Here is a 25,416-nt window from a genome sequence, read left to right as displayed (position 1 = left end):
AAAGAGAACTTTAAATATCTGTCTCACTATTAAACAGCAAACGCTAGCTGTCTGTCTGTTTCCATATACTTTGAGTCTGTTTTTGGACATGTCCTCATTTCAACTGATTTGAGTTTTCATTGTTTCACAATAATTTCAGACTGAAATTTTATCTGTTTAGCGTTGGGGAGAGCCCAAACTTTAAAACTATATCAGTGCCCTATTTGTTGTTCTAAAGTCATGTAGAATTATTGTATCACATAAAAGCTTCAAAATACCGTATATCTTAGAGGTATATATATCATTTATTAACATGCATACTTTAACCTAAAAATTAGATTGCCATTCAAATTATAATTATGTTTTTAACTTTCAGCAAATTGTTATCATGGGTAGTAGTTATGCAAGATTCTATATAATTTTTTTTCGTAGAGTAGAAAGAAATTTCCACAGTAGCACAGAAATTCGAAGCTATTTAGATTTACAATATGAAGTAACTTCTCTCTTAGATAAAAATGATTGAACTTTGGCTCTGCCCAGATGAGCAGCAGAAAAGGGAGGAAATAATACAGAATTGCCCGAGAAAGAAGTGTGAGCTATTTTTCTGCCTGTGAAACATACTATTAGAGTAAATGTCTCAACATTTTTTAATAGTCAGAGATACTTAAATAATTATTGATATGTAGTAATGTAGCTATGTGTCAGTCCATACTTACAAAAAGGAAGAAGAAGTAAAAAATAATTGACTTCTTGTAGGCTATCCTTAAGAATCATAACATTTATATATTTTTTCTATTATAAAACTGTCTGGATGCTGTCTGTGAACTCTTTCACTCAAGGCTAGTGTCCTACCATTTTGAGCCACAGTGCTACTTCTGGTTTTCTGGTGGTTAATTTGAGATAACAGTTTCATAGATTTTCTTGCCTGGGCTGGCATTGAACCATGATCTTCATATCTCAGCCTCCTCAGTAGCTAAGATTATAGGCATGAGCCACAGGCACCCAGCTGGTATGTGGTTTTGAGTACATAAACAGTTATCTGCAACCTTAACTAGGTTGAATGCTTAGTGATGGTAGCATTCCAATACATCCAACCATAATAACATAAACATTTTTAAAAATTGAATTCATGTTTAATAATTACAGGCACCGTGCCCCCCTCCCCCCTGCCCAGGCAGCAATGACATAAACTTTTGACTATGACCTACTAAGCTCTTCATGGCAAACCACGGAGTGGAGCAATATAACCACCTCAGCCAATGTCTCAAACATGGACTTCGACCATTGTGATGCCTATTGTAGCATGCTTCTTTCTGGCCAGCACTGCTGTCACCATTGTGATATTACCCATGATGTCCAGAGGAAATAGCCGGTTGGTGATTTCCAGCGTGGTCTTTAATATTGGGTGTTGCACTCCAACCTTCTGGCCAGCTCTCCATTCTGCCTCAGCTACAACCTCCCTGACATCTGGGAGCCTGGATCCTTTCCCTGCTGGGCAATGAGTGCCGTCCTCTAAGGCCGTATGTACTTCACCTTTATTTTCTACATGGCCATTGTTACTCTCTGGCTACTCATCTATTTTAAGAAACTCCAGAGGCAACAGTTTCAAAAGTACCATGCAATGGTGCTAAGCATGGCTATTTGGATCACTGCTGGACTCATTCTTTTGCACCCCCCCCATATATATATATTACAATATGGCACAGACCCAAGTTACTCAAAGAAATAGCAGTGCTTTGAGTTTCACAGAGATCTTCACTACCTGGAAATGGTCATCCTGAACTACCCCATTATTGCTGTCATCATGGCAACTGTACTGGTCCTCTTCCTCATGCCGGTGGCCATCCCCCTGCGGTTGATGAAGGCCCATTGGCTGAACATGTAGGCCCACCACTAGTTTAGAGCCCAGATCAAGAGTTTCTTCTTTCTCTTAGTAATAGTTATCTGTTTTATAACTCACCATGCATTCCAGGTCTACTTTATTGAGTAATATTCAGGGACAGAAAGTTTGAAGTTAGTACTTTACAATAAAATCTGTCACATTCTGATGACTGTTGCCTGGATATGCCGTGTTTCATGCAAGGAATTATCCACTGACCCTTCCTATGTCACACATCTTTTCCACTATTTCCTCACATTGGAACAAAATTGTTTCTGTACTGCTGTGATTTCCAAAGTTTTCAAATTCTCAAATTGTTAACTTGTACTTAATAAAAATTGTTTTCTACCAAGAAATAAGGTATAGGATTGATTATGACCCCTGTTCTTAAGGAATAAATGTAATAGAATATGGTCAATCCTTAGAACTACAGGCTTTGACCATATTGTCCATTTCTTTCTTTTTCCCAAACTCCTCTCCTCCTCTTTCTCTTCTCCTCCTTGTTCTCCTTTCCTCCTCTTCTTCCTGCTTATCTTCTCACTCTTCCTCCTCCTCTGTCTCTCCTCCTTTTCTTCCTTACCTTTCTCCTCCTCTTTTTTCTCCTTTTCCACCTTTCCTCTTCACTCCTCATCTTCTCATCATTCTCTTCCTTCTTATTCAGGGCCTCATCATGCTCAGATACTCTACCACTTAAGCCTTAGACCTTTTTGCTTTGGTTTATTTTTCAGATAAGTGCTCACTTTTTGTTTGGGACTAACATTGAACTCTGACAATTCTAAATCTGCCTTTGTGTAGCTGGGACTACAAGTGTACATCATTGATTTATTTTTTACTATCCCTTGATGAGGTAGAAAAATTAACATTGGTCTCTACAGGCCCTGAAGTCTGACCCTCAATAAATTCTACCTGACTGGTCACTTAGTTTTCACTCTCCCTTTTGTTTTCTAGGGCTCTTTTGGCTTGTTTGAGTTTGTTTGAACTCATTTGGACTTCTTCCATGATCCATCTGAGAGGAAATTTGGATCCTTTTTGTTTTTAGAAGAAGTTCAGAGCATTCGGATTCATCTGGACTGTTTTGAACCCCTTCTAGTTGCCTAACCAGGAAGTTTGGATTCTGCAACTTTGTGGTGGTTAAGTAGCAAGAAGAGAAGTAGTCAAGAAACACAAGTGTTCTGAGATCTAGGTTGTGATTAGTCAAAGAACAAGAAGTGCCACATGTACCCACTCCCCTCAGGGAGAATTCTAGCTGGGTCTATTCTTATTCCAGTTCATGTGTACTGATTAATCTACAACTGAGACAGAAGAATGGGCTTTGTAAGTGGGCACTGTGGGTTAATGTAAGTTTTCATGTAGCATTTCAGGTATTGTCTAATAGTCTTCATCTATAATAATTAACCACCAAGATAAGAATTCAAAAAGATGACTTTAAAGAAACCAAATAGAAAACATATTACCCTAGTTGTACAAAGGAGTTTCAACACATTATGTATATTGCACTTTGGTCAATGCATATGCATTTCTTTAGGATGATTCTCAGACTGAACTCATAAAGTTATAACAGGGCTATGATCTCTGTTTTCTATCTCTAATACTTTGAAAACTGGTCACCTAAGGTTCTTATATAATTATATGAGTATATATAATTATATGCTCCCAGGTAGCATATAATGTAGGCACTTAAGTGCTAGCTTGAAAACAGGACTAAAAAAGATGTTTCTAAACCAAGCTGCCTACTATTCACAATATCCAGGATATAGAAACATGCCAGATGCCCCACAATAGATGAGTGGTTCAAACAAATGTGATACCTATATATAAAATGTCATTTGCAGGCAAATGGGTGGAACTAGAAAAAAATCATGTTAAGTGAGGTAAGCCAAGAGAGACAAACAGCACATGTTCTCTCAGATATGTGGAAGTTAGATCTGAAACGCACTGGGATGTGAAAAATTACACAGGATTCAAGACATACAAAGTGAGACCAAAAGAGGTTACTCTTAGGAGAGAATCACAAAGGCACAATGCCTAAGGTCTTTTCATATATATACATACATATATATATATATATATATACACGCACATTATGAAATGAACTACAAGATATGGAAACAAAAAGTATTTTGTCTTTTTTAGTTTTCAGTTTTTGATGATTCTGTATTCTCTACCTTATAAATGGTGTATTCACCTGTATATCTGTGGGAGGGCGGGAGGGAGAGCACAGAACTCAAGGGAAAAGGGTGGAAAAAATACAGCAATGGAACTCAGTGGACACTGATGACAACTTGTGGGTGGAGACAGGAGGGAGGGGCTGGGAGAGAATGAGGGAACAGATGACTTTGTACAAAAGGAAATGTACTCATCACCTGACTCATGTAAATATAACCCCTCTGTACATCACCTCTATAATAAGAGTAAAGAAATTTTAAAATTAAAAAACAAGCTGCCTAAAACTGCCTAGAAAGAGGCTTTATTTCATGATGCATTTGTGTCTATTAACAATGAGCTTTTGTAAGCTGTTGTGTGGACAGTTTGAGGTGACTTCCTTCCTGAATCCTCATGGACATAAAAGACTGATAAGATACTATGAGTATTTTAAGTTACTCAGAAAAGAAATACTGTTTTTCTAAATTCAAAAATTTTTGTGGAAATCATTTCAAAATGAAAATTAGAAGGAAAATAAAGGGGCATGGAGAAAAGAACCAAAAAGTATGAGAAAGCTTTAAGAAGTTATGAGAAAGTTGTCTATAGTAGCTCACACATGTAATCTTAGCTACTTGGGGATAAAGAATGAGGTATCCAAGTTTGAAGCTGGCTCAGGCTTCAAAGTTCATCAGATTCCATCTCAGCCAGTGACTGGGCATGATGGTCTGTACCTGTTATCCCAGGACAAAGCAAGCACCAATAGGAGGACTACAGTCCAGAAGGAGCATAAAGTGAAACCCTCTCTGAAACATACCAACACCTCTTGGCAGAGGGCCAAGAGGGTATAGTACCTGCTTGGCAAGATAAAGGTCCTGAGTTTAAACCCCAACACTGCAATTTAAAAAAAAAGTAGCGTTGGGAATTTGGCTTAGTGGTAGAGTGCTCACCTAGCATGCATGAGGCCCTGGGTTCAATTCCTCAGCACCACATACACAGAAAGGTCCAGAAGTGGGCACTGTGGCTCACGTGGTAGAGTGCTAGCTTTGAGCAAAAAGAAGCCAGGGACAGTGCTCAGGCCCTGTCCAACCCCTGGAACTGGAAAAAAATAAAAGTATGGGAGCACATTTGTGGAAAATAAAATGGAAATAAAACAGATTGGGTTGAGAAAAAATTTCATAAGGTAAGATTTACTTTAATGTGAATGAGTGTTCCAGAATGGAAAAATAGAGACAAAGCTCAGAAGGTTCAAACAAGTTTCAATAACTGTAAGTAAATCTTAAAATGTCTAAAAGGTGAGCTTATGAAAAGTTTACATAATTCAATGGGCTGTTTATTAACTTTTAATCACAAATTATTTTTATTTTAATTAAAATTCATTAAGAGAATTTTCTAAGCTCAAAACTGATTTCACTTATATAAAATTAAAATCTAATTGTTTGTGGCTAGATAAAAAACATGATATTAAAATTCTCTTAAGAAAATTGTCACTCTAGTTACTGAGCCTCCACCGAAGCTGTTTCCACCAAGGAAAAGGAATCATATCATATGTCTGCTACCCAGAACCTCCACTCTTTCGACCCCTTTGCTGATGCAAGTAAGGGTGATAATCTGCTTCCGTTGGCACTGAGGATTATATCCATATAAGAATTAAACAGAGAAACAGCAGGAAGACCCTTACTACTGTCCAAGGGATAGTTGATGTTTATGATAAAGAGAAACTAGTGAAGGTGTTTACATATACACAATGGAATTTTATGCCTCTATCAGAAAAAATGACATTGCCCCATTTGTAAGGAAATGGAAGGACTTGGAAAAAATTATAGTAAGTGAAGTGAGCCAGACCCAAAGAAACATGGACTCTATGGTCTTCCTTATTGGGAATAATTAGCACAGGTTTAGGCAAGTCATAGCAGAGGATCACAAGAGCCCAATAGCTATACCCTTATGATCACATAAGACGATGCTAAGTGAAATGAACTCCATGTTATGGAAACGATTGTTATATCACAGTTGTAACTACTTTCAACATCCCATGTGTATCTGTAGCTTCTACTCTTGATGATGTTCTTGTATCACCTTCCTGTGGTTGTATCTACACTATCTCTGTAATCTTATCTGAGAATATTGGAAATGGTCTATACTGGCATTAGAACTAGGAAATTGAAAGGGAATACCAAAATTGAGAGACACAGGGTAAAAAAGACAAACAACTACAAAAGCAATACTTGCAAAACTGTTTGGTGTAAATGAACTGAACACCTCATGGGGGGAAAGGGAAAAGGGGAGGAGGGAGGGGGGAATGAGGGACGAGGTAACAGTACAAGAAATGTATCCAATGCCTAATGTATGAAACTGTAACCTCTCTGTACATCAGTTTGATAATAAAAATTAAAAAAAAGAGATTTGCCTGCAATGGTACTGTAATTGAGCATCTAGAATATGGAGACTTAATTCAGCTACAAGGTGACCAGCACAAGAACATATGCCAGTTCGTGGTAGAGACTGGACTGGCTAACAACGATCAGCTGAAGGTTCATGGGTTTTAAGTGCTTGTGGTTCACTGAGGCTTAAGTGAGGATTTCCTTGCAATGAGTAGAATTTCCCTTCTGTCCCTTGTCCCAAGTTTAAAAACCTCACAGCTTGTATAATGTAACCATTTGGGGTCCACTTTTAACTTGGACTAGTGTTAACTCCTTCATGCAATAAACTGAAAAGAGCTATGCTGTCTAGTCTTGAAGTCCCTCATTTAAACTGAGGTCAAGCAGTAGGCACCTGGCAGTGTCCAGCCTGCAACAAAGCAATAATGTGAAGTTTCAGTTAATCCCAGAGCCCCTGGGTCACAGGTGGCTATGTGTAGCCAGAAGCTCCCTCTGCAGCTTCCCCTGCCCTAAAAGAATGTCACTCTTTTGAACCACCCATGGTAATCCAGAGAAAATGGGGTAAGGCAGCAAGCAACAGCAGCTGTGCCACTAGGGGAGGCCTGGGTTGACCAGACATATAACCTTGATAGGGATGTCCAAAAAAAAAGATATGAGACCAGCTTAGTAAGAGTTAAACTTTTGACAAGAGAACAAACATGACTGGAGTCATCTGTCATGTAGCTAGCTGTAGAGTTTGCAACTTAAGTAAGGCTGCCCAGTATCATATGAAGTAACAGACTGTTTTTTGGTTTTCTCCCAGTTTTAGTGTTCTGTAATGTATTTAAACCCTTATTTAAGTGAAATAAAACTTGTTTTCAGGAAAAAGAAGAAAATTATCAAAAAACATCCTTAGTGACCAAAATTTTTGTGTTTTATCACAGATGATTCTTGTGTTTTCTATGATTCTGTCAGGCTTTTGACTACTTGAGAAACTGAATCATCTTAAATGAATCAGAATTTAAGTATCTGTGTTGATGTTTCAAAGAGTACTTTATAATTGTGGTTAAGCAAGCAGCTATTATTCTAGATAATCCTATTACATTTAACTTGCTGTGTCTATGATTAGTAATGTGTAGGGGTGTGAGCTGAAACTTTATCTCAACATTGTGAAAACTTTTGTAATGAAAGTGTTTAACATTAATACAGGCAAATGTGTAGATGAATATGATCAACAAGTGCTCACATTTATACAAAGTGCATTAGATTTGGACCTTCAACATGCAAAATAGTCCCTGACACATTTTGCATTTGTGCTGGTTTTCTTTTTGTTAATTTCAGACCCAGGGTTTTAACTCAGAGCCTCACATTTACTTATTTGTGTGACAGACACTTCACCACCATGGCCCCATATCCAGCCTACTATTTGTTGGTTATTTTGTAGATGGAGCCTCATGTATTTTTCAGCCCAGGATGTCCTTGAACTTTAATGCTCAAGGTCTCAACCTCCTGAGTAACTATGATTATAATTGTGAGTCACTGGCATCTGGAAAATTTAGGTATTATTAAGAAGATAATAAGGAGAGTTTATTGTGGTGCTGATATAATGCTGTCAATCATAATGATTATTCCAAAATGTTGTTTACAATGGAAAAGTGATTCTTGTCCATTGCTAGCCTCTTCAGTTTTTACCATGATTATTCTGTCTTTTCTCATCTGCAGCTTCATTCATTTTCTAGAACATTTATGTTCAAATTCATGAAAAAATGACTTTTTTAAGTGCTTATTTTCCTGATTTTTTTTACTTTAAACAAATGCTTTTGTTGGGACTTAAAAAATAAAAAGTTGTAACCATTGTTTGTATTTTTCTTCTACAACTTTGTAACTGTTGTCCACTAAAGTTCTGCTCAGGACAAAGCAATCTAAATGATATTTTGAGATATGAGGACCTTACAAAAAAAAAAAACTAAGGTAAGCAATAGATTCCAGGCAGACTTAATTTCTTACATTCAGAAATATTATCAGCTGTCCTTTTTCCTTCAAAATGTGGTCTAACCAGAGAGGCTGGGACCTAGTTTATCCTGTTGACAAGAACAATTTAAACCAAACTATAGTAATGTCTTCCATGAGAATTGTTTAGGAGGGAAGTTACCAGAATCCAAATAGAGAGTGGGCCTAGTAGTGCACATTTGTAATCCAGTCCAAGGACAGCTAAAACAGGAAGATGATAAGTTCTGGGCCAGCCAGAACTGCATATTAAGACCCAGCCTTAAAAAAAAAAAAACAACAACAAAAAACACCCCAAACAAAAATTCCTGAACAATCCATGACAAATAGGGAGTCTCTTGTCTCAATCCTTCCAAAAACAACTAAAGACAACATTTTATGGAGAAAGAATATTAGCCATGGATTACTGATACTACAGCTCTTTCAGTTACTCTAACAGGAGAACTCGCCCTTTGGCAAAGGCCTTATGTTTTGGTAGGAACAAAACAATGATGACTACTTCTATTGACTCCAAATGTGAATGTAGGCATCCATACGTAAGGAGTTATATAACAAGAGGCTCTCTGTGTAATTTATTTAACCAAGTATTTCTGGCTTTGACTCTCTCTGGTATTCTGTTTTATCATGGTGTTTCTAGTTTTATAAACTTTCAGCTGATACCCCTTTAAGCCCCTACTCTGTTTCTTTCTCATGGACTAGAAACCTACAATACAGATCCTTCGCAAATAGGCTGACAGCCTAAATCAATCAAGATTGAGGAGTGGTCACCAAGGCAGACATTATCACACACAGGCAGAAGCTGTTTTTGCTACCAAGGATGAATGTTGCAGGTACCCACAGGTTGAGTACAGAATGCATCATTAGCAAGGCAACCCTACTTCCCTTTTCTATCTGCCTTGGCACTGAGTAAGACTTGCAGCCATCTTGAATCCCAGAAAGACAAGACTGCCCAATAGCATCTTGTGACGAGAGTTAAAACCAACTCCAGCTACAATGAATGACTTTCTCATTGTGTACAGGTCCAGCCTGACTGAAGCTGAGCCCCTCGACCACACCTCTGACTTCCAGAACTCACTAGTCATGGGAACTGCAGAATCATTACTCAACCCTCATATCCCTGCTTCAGTTCTTCATCTGTGGAAACCTAAAGCTCTTGTCTGTGGCCTGAACATGGACTGAAGTGCTTACATGGCTCTCCCCGTGGTATGGCCAGGCTGCATCATAAACTACCTTTCCTGGCCATCACCATTATTCATCTGTTCATTTCACCTGTTGGGATGAGGTGCTCAAACCCGTGGGGCGAGGCTTGGGGTCTGGAACTCTGACTATCATGTCCCTTGAAACTTATATTAAATAAATTAGTATTCTTAGAAAAGAAATCTATTGCTAAGTCAATAACTGAATGAAGGTCAGATTCGGGACTTTCGGGAGCAGGAACACCCAGGGATGCCTGGTTTTGCTCCTCTCCTGCAGCCTCCAAAGCAGTCTGTTCCAACCACCAGGGGACACTCAGTGGCTAGTCTGAAAGGAACACTGATTCTCCACACTGCTCTCCAAAGAGGAAGCGGGCACTCCCCTCATCCATGACTGCTCCAATCCACAGGCCTCAGGGGGGCTGAACCTCCACCGGGTCATCCATTATCCATCTCATGAACCCTGAACTGCCAGGGAAGTGTCAGCTTTTGTGGCTGGACAGAGCCCCCATGCGTGCCCGGCAGAATGGAGGAAGGCCTGGTCAGCCTTCCAGCTGAAACACCATACCCTGGAAGGAAGCCAGCCAACCCAACTGACCCTGAACACCAGTAGCCTCTGCCCCCACCACATGGCACAGAAAACCTGCCTGGTGGCTGACCCTTCACATTGTGAGATGGAATGGAATGGTTCCTATGTTAGACCAGCAGCTCACTGCCACAAAGAGAACGACAAGTTTCCCAGGTATCATATCAGAAAATGAAAGCAAGTTCTCCTTCCTGAGCTCAGCTGCTAGGGATCTTTTAATCCCTTCAGACTATCCGTGTTACTTTCACATAGAATTCTAGAATTCTCCCTCTTTTCAATGTATTTGATTCCCACCTATGTGTCAACACATATTGCTCAGTTACAAGAAAAAGAACAACTACTTTTAAAGGCATGTGATGTAGACATATGAGCTAACTTTGAATGTCATAAATTTGTTTTTATTAACCAACTTATAATTGCTGACAGGCCTGCAAACCTGTGGGTTCACAGAATGGACTGTCTGCAGTGGTTACCATGTTGCCCTCTTCCATTCAAACTCATGAATGCTGATTTCTCCTTCCATTCTGGCACCCAGCTCCAGATAGCCCCAAACCTGCCTATGTGTGTGGTCTCTGCAAAACTAAAACACTCCTGGGTTCTAAGAAGGGACTAAATGAATGGTCCCGTGTCCAATTTAAACAGCATTTCTCCAGCTGGTATTTCCTCGAGATAGCTAGACATGATATAGTAGGGTCAAAGATCCTGCTATTAAAGACCTTCCACGATGGAATGGTGAGGTGAGGGGCAGGAAGCTTTCTTTAGTCTTATAATTAAGACCCTTATTAGATTGGACTGTCCAGTGCCTGTGGACTGTGGATGTCACATTCACTGCTTAGTTAATTTTCTCCTAGTCTTGGTGGCAGGTGATGGGAATGGCTTACTCTAGACTATGGCCTTTAGAGTGAGCTGGAGCTGTATTTCTATGAACTGTGTGTCGTGAAATGACTGGTGACATTGTATGTGTGCACAATGGAAGTGTGGCCTCTGAAGCAGAGCTCTCACACACTGAACATGAGATGAGCGGATGGTCTTGTAATAGTGACAATGAAACACCAAGGAAGACACCTGTTTGGGAGGTCAGAAGAGTTTCATCTATAGTGTTTCTAATTATGCTGGCTGGAATTCAATCTCCTCTATCTGGACCTCCTTTCATCTTCTTAAAGATTTTGTATCATTACTTTTGATTTTTTATTCCTGTCCTAATGCTTGAATTCAGGGCATTGTCCCTGAGCAATTTTTGCTCAAGGAAAGTGCTAGATCACTTGAGCCACAGCTCCACTTCTGGCATTTTTGGTGGTTAATTGGAGATAAGAGTCTCATGGAGGGATGGGTATGTAGCTTAGTGGTAGAGTGCCTGCCTAGCATGGATGAAGCCCTGGGTTCAATTCCTCAGTACCACATAAACAGAAAAAGCCGGAAGTGGTGCTGTGGCTCAAGGATAGAGTGCTAGCCTTGAGCAAAAGAAGCTCAGGGAGAGTGTCCAGGCCCTGATTTCCAGCTCCAGTACTGGCAGAAAAAACAACAACAACAACAACAAAAAGAGTCCCATGGACTTTCCTGCTTGGGCAGGCTTCTAACTCTCAATCTAAGATCTCAGCTACTAAGGAGCTAGAATTACAGGTTTGAACCAACAGTGCCTTTCTACTTTCTTATTTTATTTAATCAAAAACCTTTGCTCTCCCTTTTTCTCCCTACTCAAGCTCCAGCTTAATGAACATTAATAGCTATTGGAAGTCCAGTCCCAAAGAGTTGAGTGAAGAGGTGTGGTTACACACAGCAAGATCTGAGGGGATCTCATGTGCAAAAAATAGATGGTGCTCCATTTCATGCAAGAGCATCAGAACAGTCCAGGTCAGAGTGTAAAAATGGAATATGCTCAGACTCTGAGTATTTACCAGATATGCAACACAAACACACTTCCTTTCTGGTTCTACCTCGGTTTCCCTCCTGACATTGTCCCACCTTCCCAGGAGCTAACTAGAACAATTGTACCATCTCATCTGGTTTCAATCTCATTGGCCACTCTCCTCTTTTCCTTATGTATATTCAATGTCTTGAAAAACACTTTTACTTGGGTCATGTCATTTTATCATTTCAGGTGAAGAACTACAAGAATTTAGCATGTACCAACATGACCTCCTTTCTTCCTCTGTTCTTGTATTGCATGTGGTTGTGTGATCTGTAATCCAACCTACTGAGGAGGCACAGATAGGAGGATCACTGTCCAAGGCCAGCCCTTGGGAAAACACAAGATCCTATCTAAAAAACAAATTAACAGCCCTTCCACAATCAAACAAACCAACCACCAAACCTGGGAAAATTTGGACTCAGGATCACTCTTGAAGTTACAAGTCTGAGATCTCCATGAATATTTCACCTCCCTATGAGATTTTGTTACTGAGGTTTAAGATAATGAACAACAGGAACAACAGTGCTGAGCTCTGGAATAAACACTCAGAGCTGTTTCTGTCATCAGTGGTTCTGAGCGGAATACCTGTAAGAGCAGGGCAGGAAGGCTTGGAGGCCTAAAGTGATCAGAGATGACTATTTCCAGACCTATTTCTCAACTCCCAAGACATCAGTGCACACTGCCACCTGCTGGAAGCCTTGATAAGATGTGCTTGAGCAATTTTCTGGATCAAATTAAAAAAGAATAGAAAATATAAGTAATGTCAGGGGCCACTTCTATAATTAGGCACAAATAATTTATACCAGGGCTTCGGGAAGGATATATTAAAATGAAGCATCTGGGTTTAGATGTATCAGAGTAAATTAAATAGCAATAGGAAGTGAAAATTCTCAGAGTGCTTAACAATTTCAGCATTATAAAAATGGAAATCTTTAAAAAAATTGAATCTAGGAACTTCTGAGAAATTTTTGTAACAATATTAACTTGTACTTATCATACAAATTGGGACATTAAAATTGTTCTGAGGTGCTTCGGATGGAGCCAGTTTGAGGTCTGGTGAAAGTCCATGAGTCTCTTCTTTCCAATTAAACCACCTAAAGAATTGTGGTTAAATAAACTCAGTCATAGTGGCCAGATCCTGAATTCAAGTCCCACAACCAAAAAAAAAGATTGAGAGAAGTGGATTTAAAAGTTTTCTTTTTGTAAGAATAATTAAATATGATCCCACAACAAATAGGAAATACAGAAAAACATAAAAATTTGAGAAAGATTGCAAATAATTTTGCCACTCGTGTCTGGACACTATCTCCTTTATTTTGAGTAACAACTGCAGTACTACAAGACATTCTGGACAAGATGTTTTAAAGCCAGAGAGCTTCTCAGATTGGAGGAGGGATGCAACTGTGGGCATATGATATAGATATATCACATATTTCTATTAGAGGTATAATTACATCAGGTAGGCCTGAAGCAGATATGTGACTTCTCTGCCCATACTCATTACCTCTAAAGGCCTTAGTGTGTAAGGACCATCAAGCACTGGAAGCTCTCCAGGGTGGTGCCTTCCACAGCCCCACCCACTGCAGGTCTAGAAATGAGTTTGTTCATTGACCTCAACTTGTCTTTGACTCTGCATTCCTTCCTGCAGGCACCTTCTTGATCTTCCTCAATTTAAAGATGTGATGGACCTGGAAAAAATTATCTTAATCAAAGTCAGGCTCAGAGACAAAAGACACATGTTTTCTCTCATCTGTGGATGTTAGATCTAACATGTCTGTGTGTGTGTGTGTGTGTGTGTGTGTGTGTGTGTGTGTGTGTGAACCTATACAGGGTCATATACATGTACATATACAAAAACATGGCAACTATGGTAGGGACTATGCAGGACAGGATTCCATGGGGTAACTCCCTTGAACAACTTAAGAGCTTAACAAAATGAAAACCAGGATGATGGAGCATGTGCTATCAAAGGAAGGGGTTACGTCAAGGGGGTTGGGGCAGACAGATGCGGAGAGGGTGAATGCAGTCATAGTCAATGTGCATATGTGAAAATGGAGCTATGTAACTTGAGGGGCTGGGTGGGGTTGTGAGAGATGGGGGGAATAATGAAAGGGTGACACTGGCCAAGACGAAGGACACTCAATTGTCATGTTGAATTGAAACCCCTTTGTACAATTGCTAAATGATAATTTATATAAGGTAATAAACAAGATCACTTAAAGTTAACAATGCCTAGAAACTCCCCCTTACTAGTTTTCTGTTTAAGAGTTGGCTACTCACAGTGAAGTTATTTATCCTAAATAAGAGTTTGCCGTATGCTTCTTTAATTAAAATCAGTTAATATTATTAATCTGATGAAACTGTGTGCAATGCACACATGCCTTGATTTGTTCCAGCAGGGGTTTAGTGGCTGGGTCTTTTCAAGCACAGCATCAAACTTCATTCCTTGCCTCTTAATTCCTTTCTCTTAAATGCTACGGTTTGCTGGGCTCTGGTTTGCCCAGTCCAGCACCTCTGATGGAGATGCTATGAGATCACATTGGTATTTGAACCCTGCTTCTCTCTGACTCAGGCTGGACCAGATAGCACTGCTCAGCTAGCTCCATGGGAATTAGTTCTGCTTGTATGTACAACACACTCAGTGGGGAAGTGTTAGCACTGTAGTTATCTGCAAACATGTCCTATGCAAAGTCCTGACTATATGTTGAATCTCACAATGTTTGCAGTTCTCTCAACAGTTTTTCTTCTGTTGTATTTACATTTAAAAAATAGTATGTTCGGGCTGGGAATTTGGCCTAGTGGCAAGAGTGCTTGCCTCACATACATGAAGCACTGGGTTCGATTCCCCAGCACCACATATATAGAAAACAGCCAGAAGTGGCGCTGTGGCTCAAGTGGCAAGTGCTAGCCTTGAGCAAAAAGAAACCAGGACAGTGCTCAGGCCCTGAGTCCAAGCCCCAGGACTGGCCAATAAATAAACAAACAAACAAACAAACAAACAAATAAATAAAATAGTATGTTCACAACCAGCCAATTCCCTTCAAACTCCTAGATGCCTAATATGAGCAACAGTCGAGCAAGCGCCCTCTGCTGGGTCTTAATTTTTCTGCAGTTAGTCAAAGAATTGGGATTCTTTCTGAAAAGGCGATTTCAATTCAAACCTGTGGAATTGATTATCTAGTAAAAGCCACACTGAGTTGAAAACAATCATTGTCAATTGCTCTGCTGAGCCATATTTGGAAAGAATAGCACAAAACAAGAGAGATAAGTACAGTGGTCCCTTGCAGTCATGGGTGGATTGAAGGCTGACTTTCCTAGTGCAAAAGGAGGTAAGGTCTACAAAGAGCCTGTGTGTGTGAGAATCATCTCTATATTCCTGGTAATGCCTAAGAAAATGCAAGTAGTGTGGGAGTAGTTGGTACATTGCATTTTTAGGAGAATAATGTCAAGTAGAACTGTGCATGTTCAGAATAGGTGTAAACTTTTCTCTACTATTGGGCTGAATATGTGAATCCAGACCCCATGAATTGGGAAGGCTCCTTGTACATATGATCTGTATATATCAACATGAATATATTAACTGGGTATATAAACATTGAAAAGCATGAACCCTATGTGCAAAAAAATCAATATCTATTGCTTATCACACTTACTACTTTATTCAACCCTACTGCTTCATTTGTTATAGTGATGGCAATGTTCACACCACTTGTCAATGCAGTGTTTACCTCTTGCACTTTGATATTGTAGACTAGTTCCTTTCACTTTTCTTTTTCCTTTGAAAGCATGAAGAAATCTAGTTTGAAAGAATATTTTCTAGAGCTTAGCTTAGAAAGGATTGTGCACACCCCTCTTGCTGACCAGGGCATGGGGGAGCCTGGCGTGGCTTTCCTTCACCATCCTGGGCTGCAGAACCTTGAGAAACCCTGCTTGGAAATGGTGAGCTTAGGTGACAGAGTTGGACTGCACTTTCACAGGTCAAAACCCTGATCCTCACTGACATGGTGTTTGGAGCCTCTAGAAGGTAATCAGAAAAGAGCTACATACCTTATAAAATATGGAGCTTAGCCAGGCACCAGTGCCTAAGCCTGTAATCCTAGCCACTTAGCAGTCTGAGATCTGAGAATCCCAGGGTCTCTGAGACCTTTATCTCCAATTAACCACCCAAAAGCCAGAAGGAGAGCAGTGGGGCAAGTGATCAAATGCTACATTTGAGCACTCAAGCTCTGAGCTTAAGCCCCAGGAATGAATGGCACCAGAAATATTTACACTCCCCACATCACAAAAAAAGAACAGGAAGTTTTGGTATTTCTTCCAAGCAAGGCCTACCCCAGCAGGTTTTGACTCAGAAGCTGTCCATGCCACCATTCTGACTACCTCTGACTTCAGCCTCTGAAACTATGAGAAAGAAACCTTTGTTGCCATGAGTATTTGTTATAGCATCTGTTCTTCTGTCTGCACCAGCAACGCTGTTAATATGGATGAAGGTTAATATGGATGAATAAATGGTTATTTGTCATCAAACTGGGACCACTTGGAGTGTGTCAGATTTTGTTGGGGCTGGAGGGGTAGATCTTTAGTTAAACTCTGGGAGTGGGCACTGTGCCTGAGCTGTTTTGCTCAAGCCTAGCACTCTACCACTTGAGCCATGGTGCCACTTCTGGCTCATTCTGTGACTCATTTGAGAGTCTATGGACTTTCCTGCCCAGGTTGGCTTAGAACTGTCATCTTCGGATCTCAGCCTCCTGAGAAGCTAGGATTAGAGGATTGATCCACCAGTGTCTCCAGCTGTCAAATTATTAAGAAAATTCCAAACATGAAACAAATCTGAAACTTCAAGATTCGACTTCTGTCTCTAATAAGAAGCATTTTTGAGCTCCATTTGGTATTTATGCTGAGACTGAGCCCCAGGAAGGACTGAGACATGCCGATGGGAGTGGAACACACTCCATCTGCACCCTGTGCTCTTCTGCTAACACACGGGACTGTTGTATCCGGGATTGAGGATAATCCATGGAGGCACAACTTTAGGTGGAAAGGGGTTTTATTTACAAAGCAACTTTATTTACAACCAAAACCCAGAACCAAAACAGCCCTCCATGTCCACTGCCTTGTCCTGGGCTAGTTACCCATAACTGAGACCTGACCTCCAATCTTTAACCTTCAAACCCCCACTCCTCCAAAGGAGGGAGCTTCTTTCTATTCCTCCTTCCTGCAGGCCTTGATTCTATGGCCTCACACCTCCCCACAGGCCTTAGACCTCTACTGCAGGCCTTAGGCCTCAGGCCTCTCCACAAACCTTAGGCTCCTTGATCTTCAGCAGGCCTCAGGCTCTGTCTCCATTCTGCTCTGCTCTCTGTCTCACCACTGTTCCAATACGCTCTCTGTCCACTCTGCCTCAGGCCTCAGGCCGAGGGGAATCCGGGTACTGCTCAGCTGCAGGAGGCACTCCTTCGTACTTTTTCTGCATCCCTCCTCCTCTTCACCAGGAATCCCGACCTTTTCTATATACCCTGGCTGCCTGGGGGTGAGGAGGGCGGTCCCCTCAACTTGGGGGCGATCCCTTTTTACGCTCCACATTGATTGGTGCATGGCAATGATGCCAACGTGGGCTAGACTTCTGCCCTTTCCCCCCTCCCCACCCCCCACCCCCTCGTTATTATAAGACAAGACAGGCTGATGTGTCTCTAGTACAGCATGGAAAGAAACAGCAGGTGTCCTTGGAGCTGTGGATAGGTGCAATGTTCAACAAAAGAACATTTGCCCCAGGAGGAATGAGCGGCTCCTGGGAGGAAGGAACTTGGGCTGGGTTGCAACAGGAATGGCAGAGCCAGGCAATGAAACTTGAGTTTGCAGTACATGCTATTTGATCCATGACATGAACATTTCACTAACCATACTGTTATAATGTACATAATGCCTCCATCCCTGTGTTGTTTAACAGTGTAACAAATGCCTGGAGCACAGTTTACTTCCTATTGTAGATAGGATGCACATGTTGAATCCTGCAGGCAGAAGCTGACAGCATTGTGATTCTGCAGCCATTCAGAGGTAAATGTGAGCTTCTCTTTCTCTGCATTCTGGTGAGTCTTCATTTTTGGATGTTATCAGCCAATTGTTGTTTGTAGTCAAAGAGAAGAAGGCATTGTGAATGTATTGTGGGACTATTTGCTGATGACGGTAACTGAATACTGTGTCATCTCTGGTTTTCTTGGAATGTATTTTGGAATTTGAACTAGGGGAACATATAATCAATTGTGGAAGGTGGATCCCCATACACTGAAATGATAAGCGAAAAAACAAGAAAACAAGGTTGTGCTTTGTTTACATTTAAAGAATTCACTAGAGATTTGTATGGTTAAGTATTTATGGACATTTCTCAAGTGTCTTTCAGGAGAGATTTGGTGATATCCTTGCAAGAAAGTGACTGTATGATCATTATTTTGTAAGACACATCACTTTTCTCTCAGTGCTTACAAATGCACCAAAAGAATGCCAGCGGTACATCCACCAAGATGCTACAGAAGTTTTCCATGTCTGGGAGAAAGAAGTGTCATGATTTTTCTTCTGTATACTTTTCTGTGTTTTCTCCCATATTCTCTGCTGCAAATGCAACTCTCAATACTCAGAGAACTATAATAAGGAGTATTTTGTCTCTTTTTTCTTTATTATCTCTAAGCAGTTTTATAATGTCAGTATAGGGGTGCAATTATATCTAGATCAATGTCACCCCTTTCAGCCTTCTCCACCATCTCTCTCAACCTTACCTGTCCCCTATGGTTATCTAGGTCAATTTTCACATCTATACCTTGACTATTAGAACTACATTTTCCCACCCTTGCTCTCTCCATTCATCTGGACCCCTCATTTTGACCTCACTTCTATAGCACATGTGCCATTTTCCTCATTTTCAAGCAGCTCCTTGGTTATTGAATATCCCACAATTGCTCCTTGTTATTGGTCATGATTTTTTTTTTTTTTTGCCAGTTCTGGACCTTAGACTCAGGCCCTGAGCACTGTCCCTAGCTTCTTTTTGCTCAAGGCTAGCACTCTGCCACTTGAGCCACAGCACCACTGCTGGCCATTTTCTATATATGTGGTGCTGGGGAATCGAACCCAGGGCTTCATGTATACAAGGCAAGCACTCTTGCCACTAGGCCATATTCCCAACCCATTGGTCATGATTCTTAGCAGACAAATAATTGATTTGATTCTAGAAAGTTTCAGCAGAAAGAGGTTTTATAGATTGTTTTCTTTGGTTTGGTGTTTTCCCATTTTCCTTTGTAGCAATTTGCGAGAGATTCCTTTCAATGGGCAAAAGAAATCAGAAATTTCAGTATTATTTATTTCTTAACTTATTCCTACTCTTTAACCTTTGGATATGTTTCAAAATTTTCAGTTTTTAAAACTACCATTCCTTCTGTATAAAACGGTAATATGATTGTATACAGGTGCCAGCCATTCTCTACATACTCACAGTTAAATTGCTCCACAAATTTCAATACTTATATTCAAATTCTTTCAATCCCATAATCTCTCCACTCATTCAGTCTGATTTATGTCTGCTTATTCCCCACATATTGACATTGATAATGTGACTAGTTATCAATGATAAACAAAATGTCCATTTTTTTTAGTTGTTCAGAATGTTGTGCTGCTCATATACAGTTCAGTGATGACTGTGCCCCCAGAGTTAAAGCAGGGAAGACTAAGGCAGGTCACCTAACTGTTCCTGTCGGATGGCGACTCTCTTGGAGGTGCAAGGGGATGCCACCACACCTTCACTTGAAGGAAAGCAGACATATTGGAAGTAGAATCCAAAGAGTTGGGCTTACAAACTTTCACACCATTATCATCTTACTTTAATATCCTGATTACAGAAGCCAAAAAGGATGTGTGGAAATTAAGGAAGGAGCAGGGAGGGTGAATGGTCCAGGTTAAGTGTTCATTCTCGACTTATTCTGCAAACAGTCTTTCCTAGTTTCCTCTGTCATGTAGAATGTCAAAACCATTGCAAAAGTGCAGAGTGTAAATGCACCCCTAGTTCATATGAAAGTCATTAGCTTGCTCATTGCAGAGAGAAAAATTGTGAAAAGAGAAATGGCTTGTCCTCAAGTCAAATAATGCTATCCATCTATTGTCACCTTTTGTAAATTTTTAATAAGACTGCATTGATGTGACTTCCCTGAAGCATATTTTATCATTGTGAGAAAATACCTGGAGGAAAGGTGTATGTGGGATTCTGTCTACAGAGGTTTCAGTCCATGGGCTGTTGACCATGTGGCTTTAGGCCTGTAGTGAGCAGAACACGGTGGTGGGTGACTTTTATAAACTAAGTTCATCACCTGAAAATACGCTTGGAAGGGTAAAAGAGTGGGAAGGAGGAGATCACTGTCCTAGCTTCCTTCCCTCTGTATGTCCTCCCCCCTCCTTCCCTCCCAACCTAATGACATAACTTCCTCCACCATGGGATCACCACTTAAAAGTCTCATAAATTCTTTCTGGCACCAGGGCTGGGCACAAATCATGATGTTACACAGGCCTTTGGGGAACATCCATTCAAAGCATACCCCTTGATAACTAAGTGGGTGGTTGAATAATATCTACTTCTCAGAAACATTTTGGCCTCATATTTCAGATACTTTTCTACTTTACCATGGATAGGTTTTTTTTTTTTTAGGTACAAGTATTGACTAGAAAAAGAATTTCTAAGTACACTTTCACTAGTATATTCCTGTGCCTTTATAGTTTATTTGCATTTCTCTTTCACAGTTAAATGAAACTTGATTTTCAGACACATTAGGAGAGGATGGTAGGGGATTAAATTATGAAAATATTGGTAAGGATCTGTATAGCAATAGCTATGGTTTCCTGTACAGCAGTGTTCATTATGCATGACTTGTAGCAACAAGTACTTTTTTTCCTTTTTCTTTCATTTTTTCATTTTTATCTCTATCTCCTCCTCCTTTCTGTTCTTCATACCTTCCTTCCTCCTTCTTTCTTTTCTTTTTCCTCCCTCATTTCTTCCCTCCCATTTCCTTTCTTCCTTCCTTCTTTCCTTCCTTCATTCCTTTTTTGTCTGCCTGTCTTTCTTTCTTTCTTTCTTTCTTTTTTTCTTTCTTTCTTTCTTCCTTCCTTCCTTCCTTCCTTCCTTCCTTCCTTCCTTCCTTCCTTCCTTTCTGCCTGTCTCTCTGCCCTTCCTTCCTTCCTTCCTTCCTTCCTTCCTTCCTTCCTTCCTTCCTTCCTTCCTTCTTTACTTTCTTTCTTTGTCTCATTGTTCCTTCCTTTCTTTCTGTCTTGGTGAACTGGAAATTGAACTGAGGGCCTTGCACCCGCACTGATGTTTGTTCATCATCTTTCATCCTAAAATCCATTATCTTGGTTTTCTTATTACTGTACAGCAGATTATTCTCTTCTTCTTTTAGTTTTAACTGGATCTTCTCTATTACTTCTCTTCTTTCTTATCCTCCTTTCTATCCAATGTACTGCTGCCCCTTCTGTTTTTCTCCTTTTCCTTGTATTTTTTCTCAAGCATTGTTTTTTCCAATTAATTTCATTCCTAATCTTAATAACTGCTCTCTCCTTAGTTCATGGAATGTTACCTTAGCTCCTTTTTTCATCTACTCTGATTGGAATTGTGTTGTAATTGGTTTGACTGAAGTCTGCAGTTATTATTTCCATGGTTGCATTGTCTTTTAGTTGTGGAACTGCTACACTTGTTCATTTTCCTCTTTCTCAGTGTTGGAGATCAGGGCCAGTGTCCTGAGCATGTGAATTGAGTCTTCTCATCTACAACCTCAGTCTGGATAAAGTGCCCTTCAGCCTTGCTACAACCTAGTTCTGCCCCCAAACCTCAGCAAACTCTTCAACAACAACAATAAGGGAGGTAAAAACTTTTCAGCCAAAGACTTGGCCCTCACCATGATAATGGCAATGTAGAGATACATACACACAGGTACACATATGCACACCATTAGGAAAGAACAAGTCAACATGACTCTTACAAAAGTGAACAATTTCACAGCAACTGACTGTCATGATGTCAAATTGGAGGAAATTCCATTCAAAAATTATTCTAAGTAGGATGAACACAAACACACTGCTCCTAGCTAAGTCTCTCAAACAGCATGGTTTATAGGTGTATCCTAGCACGCCTCAACTCTCCATGGATATGATGGGGTCGCTACATGATGCGCATATATCCCTTGTGACTTATTCACGCCTGTCCAAAGCCATCCTTTGTGTTCCATGTAATCTTGCAGCATATCTCTATCTGTCTTGACTCTATAATTGAAGATTGCCAATGCAGGAATTGTCATAGGAGCAAAGGCTGCTCACCAAAGATGTTCTTCAGTCAAATGGCAGCAGAGGTGAGATGGCTTTGAAATGAGCTACTGTGCATGGAAATATACCCAGGGATTCTTAGGAGCCTGCAATCTGTAGGAAAGCAAAGCAAAGGAGTACGGCCAGGCAAACAAGTCTCGGGTGCTCCAGAACCTGTCCATATTGTAGTGTTGAGAAGATGGCAGCTCTGGGGAGATCTCTAGTAGACAAAGGGACACCCAGTCAAAATGGAATGTTTGGGACTGTGTTTTGGTGAAGATATCTTGTCCTCTGCAAGTAAGGAGTCAGTCATTTCTTATCCTTTTGTGCCCTGGACCAAAGGCTCTCTGCTCAATGACCCAGGAATGCATCATCCCATTGTTTACTGAAGTCTTTTCTCTCAGGTTGGTTTTTGAAAGCTAAATTTGCTGAAGTCCAATAATGTTAAATATTCAGACTCTCCACTGCTCTAGTGGCATTCCAAGTGTTCAATAGCCACCTGTGAGGATGGGGTTGCAGAGCCTTGAGGGATGTTTTTCACAACAGAAAGTCCTACTGGACAGCAATTTACAGATAGAACTGGCTAGCCTCCTCAAGCTATACTTTCTGACACCAGCTTCCACATGTAGCAGACAAACACTTAGACCCACCCATTGCAGAGCACCAGCTACGATCTCCTGAGAAAAACAGGTGACACACTTCAGCCCAAAGTATTACCTCCATCAACCTTCTGTGACTGTGACAAAACACCTGAGCTGAGCACATGGGCTTTGAAGTACATTTCGCTTCCAGATATTCATAGATGCTGGCTGGAGCTCAGAAGGTTGTTTGCTAGCATTCCTTGCAGATATCAACCTCCTAATGTGAAGAAAAGGAATGATAGCCTGCTTGGAGGCCCAATGCCTTTGAGCTGTAACCCTGGACCCCTCAAGCTCTGTGCAAAGCAGGACAGTAAGGACAACACCCCCTGGCCCAGTGATGGGGAGAGAGAGATCTCACAGGCCTTTCACTGTAGCTGCCATTTGAATTCACTTATAGCAGAAGCCTGAAGTGAGAAGTTTGTCCTGTTATTTTGCAACCTGACTTTGTGTCCTTTATGACCTCTGGCCTTAGCTATACTCTAGTTGTTTTTATGGGAACAGAACATTAAGATTTCTCAGAGGAGATGACATCTCAGACAACGATGGAAGGTAGAGAATGGACAGGAACTATATAACTTGGGGGCAAGGGGAGTCAGGAGGGCAACCACTGAGAGAAAATGAGGGAAGGAGTGACACTCTTGAAAAGAACTGAAGTTAACCCCTAACTAATGTAAGTGTAATCTGGCTGTACTTCATCTTTACAATAAAAAATAGAATGATCTGATTCTCAGAATGAGAGTGAAGCTCAGCCCACACCTAGAATGATAAGGAAAAAGCAGGACAGGTAGCTCCATCCAGGAACTGCTGTGTCATTTACAATGTGGAAGGAGGTAATGAAGTGCCAGCCCACACACATCTCATAGATAAGCACAGAGTTTCTGTGTTGAAACCCCAAGTCTTTCTTCTGGTTCACCTAGAGTTGTGTATTCAGACAAGGTAGGGTTTCCCAAGGACATCTGAAAGGGAAGAGGTTTTTTTTCTTTCTCATTCTGAACACGATATACCACCATTCAATCTCATGGTCTTGTTCCCAAGGCATAGACAAGAACCATGCATTATCCCTTCCAACATAGTCTCTTATCCACCTTGTGACATTCTCTTTCCACCTCCTTCATGCCTTTATACATTAGATGAGGTTGGGCACATGGCTCATGAATGCAATCCCAGCTACCAAGGAGGCGGAAATTTGGAGGGTCAAAGTTCAGGGCCAGTCTAAAAATAGCTGTTAGCATGACCCCAACTCAAGCAATAAACTTGGTGTGGTGGCATTCACCTGTATGTGTAGCTCTATGGATAACTACAGGTTAAGAGGATCACGATCCACCATGAACTGGGACAAAACCGGAGGGGATACGATAGATTTGCCTTAGAGAAATGTAGGGAGTAAATTACAGGTGTGGTGTCTCACCAGCAATGATAGAAAGCTCAGATGCAGGCCAGTGGTGGCTTATGACTGTAATCCCAGCAATTCAGGAGGCTGAGATCTGAGGATCACAGTTCAAAGTCAGTCTAGGTAGGAAAGTCCAAGAGACTCTTATCTCCAATTGACCACCAAAAAAGCCAGAAGTGAATTTGGGCTCTAGTGGTAGAGCACGCTCCTTGAGCATAAAGTTCAGAGACAGCTTCCAGACCCATCATTCAAGCTCCTGCACACACACACACACACACACACACACACACACACACACACACACACACACACACAGACTGACCCTGCTAACTTCATGGCTAAGTGCATAAGAACATAGGCAAACTAAATGAAAATATGTTAGGAGATTAACATAATAGAAAATTCATAAACCATAGACAGTGGATAATGTTTCATCGGTATTAGAGGCAATATAAATACACAACATTTTTTGTCTCAAGTAAATTTTTTGTTTAGAAAGAAAACAAATTTTTTTAAACTGAGGTACATATTTGCGGCTTATATTCCAATAAAACTGGAAACTCACGGTAAACAAATGAAAAAAATCCACTTAAAAAGAGGATACATATTTCTAAATCATCTTTGAAGACATACGGAAAAATTTTCTTTAAAAATATCATTTTCTTTTCAACATTGTTTACTCTCTCATCACAACCAGCACCCATGGTGTGAGGTAATTCATTTGTGCAGTCATTCCACAGGAAGTTGGATTAAATGTTCTATTCTTCCATTTGACACAATTTACCATTTCTAGAAATGCAGCTTGGATTCCTCCAAATGTTCAGCTACATGTGATTTGTGACCCTGTCATTAGGTGCTATAGTGCCATGGATGTGAAGCTTGGTCATCTTAAATTCTATGTTTGGATTTCAAGAATATGTGGAACGGCAGCATCTATTTGTTTTGTGAGGTTGAAGATCTCATCCTCCTGAGTCACTAAAATGACACATGTGAGTCACAAGCCCCTAACC

General features: G+C 40.5%; 2 pseudogenes; both read left to right on the top strand.

Moving 5' to 3' along the window:
• The first annotated feature begins 1,234 nt into the window (after positions 1-1,234).
• On the top strand, positions 1,235-2,076 carry LOC125346696 (annotated as a pseudogene).
• Positions 2,077-5,545: 3,469 nt separating this feature from the next.
• On the top strand, positions 5,546-6,546 carry LOC125346701 (annotated as a pseudogene).
• Positions 6,547-25,416: the final 18,870 nt, after the last annotated feature.

This window comes from Perognathus longimembris, chromosome 2 (genome assembly GCF_023159225.1).
Source record: "Perognathus longimembris pacificus isolate PPM17 chromosome 2, ASM2315922v1, whole genome shotgun sequence".
NCBI lineage: Eukaryota > Metazoa > Chordata > Mammalia > Rodentia > Heteromyidae > Perognathus > Perognathus longimembris.
The sequence above is the reverse complement of the archived record's forward strand: the minus strand, read 5'-3'. Positions and strand labels throughout refer to the sequence as shown.